The following is a 2,407-nucleotide window of genomic DNA, read 5'->3' on the forward strand; positions in this document are numbered from 1 at the left end:
AGAGGATGGAGAATGAAAGACTGACTAAGAGGGTGTATGTAGGTGAGGTGGAGGGAGGGAGAGGGAGAGGTAGACCGAGGATGAGGTGGAGGGATGGAGTTGAGAGGTATATGAGGGAGGGGGGTGAGTTGGGGGAGGGGAGTCAAATGGTGGGTGACAGAGTGACTTGGAGGCGTTTTGTCTGCGGCCACCCTCTGCGGGATTAGGGCGTCGGGCTATAGATAGATAGATAGATAGACAACAAGCTTCCCCAAACCCTTCCCTGAGAAACAACCCCATACCATGAGTGAGTCACGATGTTTAACTGTGCTTTCTACATACCGTGGGTCAAGTGGGTCACTACCTTTGCATTGGTACACACATGCTCCTCTGTTACAGGTGACACTAAACGTTGCCTCATCAGACCACAACACTGACAACCATTGCTCCTCACCCCAGTTAAGATATTTGTTAGCAAAGGCAAGCCTATGAAGTCGCTGGGTCTTTGTGAGAAGAGGCTTTCTCACAGGCCTGTGACTTGTGTAACCAAGTTCATGGACCCTACAAGACACTGTTCTCACAGACACCTCACTAAACACTTCCGGGTTGCTCTCCTTTATTTTCCTTGCACTCACACGAGGATTAGACTCCACTGCACGTTTTAAAACATTAACAGACCTTGGGGAAGTTTTCCTAGTAGACTGCGGTTTCTTTGTGGGAACTTCACCACTGTTTTCCACTCGAAACCGCGTGCACCACCAACGCACTGTCAATCGAGCCACATCAACCAATTCACTAATTTCCTTTGTCTGGTGGCCTGCCTCCTTTAGAGCAATGATCTGGGATATGATTTCACTCAATAGTTCACAGGTAGGTGCCATAACAAAGTGGCAAAAGCCAAAACACTGCAGGACACTCGGTAAAAAAGGAAGCAAAAAGAGAGGGAGACGCGGCGGAGTTCCTCTCTCTCAGGCAGCCCGTGGGCAACTGAGGCGGGAACCAACCAGCGCGTTGGAAGGCCTCAGGCTACCGTGACGTCATGCTAGCACTGCAAACTTGTGGCTCAATTTTTACCCCCAAAAATGGGTGATTCTTTTTTGGCCATAAGTATTGCGCGCCCGGCTATGGGCGCTAGATATTTCTGACGAGCACTGTACTTCTGTTAGGTATTAAAACGTTTTCTGAATTCATTTTGTATATTAACCTCCAGTATTTTCCTTTTATTCCTTTCAGCCACAATTCTTTCATAACTTCTTTTAATATCATTTTATCAAAGCATTTGGATATATCAAAGAATATTGCTGTCATGTCTTGTTTCTTAAGTTGTGCATCCTCTATGATATTTCTTATTGTAAAGTGATGTTTTCTTACTGATTTCCCTTTCCTTGCTCCACACTGGTAATCTCTCATGTTTTCTAGTTTTTCACTCTCCTTGATCTTTATTATTTTTTCAGGCATTTTTAGTAAAGTTGAGTTTAATATGTGTTTTAATGTGTTTGAATGGATGAGTAAATGGGGAGTGTGTCATCCTGTCTCGGCTACCTCCCTTTCCTTGGGGGAAGCAGCCTAGGTATATAGATAGATAGATAGAGTTTAATATTATTCCTCTATAATTGTTCAGGTCTTTTTTGTGACCTTTACCCTTATATATGTTTTTAATATATGCTTTGTGCCACTCCTTTGGTAACTTTTCTTTTTCATATAGTATTATCATCATTCTTATTATTGAGTTTTTCAAGCTTCTCCCACTCCTTTTTATCATCTTGTTACTTATCTTGTCAGGCCCTGTCACTTTTCCCGTTTTCAGCACTCCCATTCTCATCCATCTCAGCAGGCACACCCCACTCACCAACTACTCCATCCACCTTCATATTCCCTACTTTTCCATTCATATCTCCAATCAAAAACATTCTCTCATTCCTTTCAAACTTTTCCATGCATGCTTCCACATTTGTCCAGAACTCTACTCTCACTCTGCTTGCACGATCTTGCGTTGGCACAACCACGCACACAATCACCCACATCTGTAATCCAACTTTCAATCTTACCCACACAATCCTTGACCCAACTGATCCATACTCTCTTATATTCTCCTTCCATCTGTTACTCACAATGACACACACTTCTTTTGCTCTCTCATTCTTACCTACTCCTGCGCATATACCCCATCCATACTCCCATTCTCTCACACTTTCATCTCGTCATTTAGTTTCAGTTAATTCACATACATCCACTTTCGCACCCTCAAGCACCTGGACAATCTCTCTTTCTTTCACTTCATCATTTGCACTCCTGACATTCTATGTAGCTATCCATACCATGTCCTTTGTTCGGTCCTTAGTCGTCACCTTTTGGTCAGTCCTGCTCTGGGGCTTCTTGTTCATATATATATATATATATATATATATATATATTTTTTTAATGTGAC

The sequence above is a fragment of the Coenobita brevimanus genome, chromosome 17 (genome assembly GCF_032717465.1).
Source record: "Coenobita brevimanus isolate Jiangsu-jjx chromosome 17, ASM3271746v2, whole genome shotgun sequence".
In the NCBI taxonomy this organism is placed as follows: domain Eukaryota; kingdom Metazoa; phylum Arthropoda; class Malacostraca; order Decapoda; family Coenobitidae; genus Coenobita; species Coenobita brevimanus.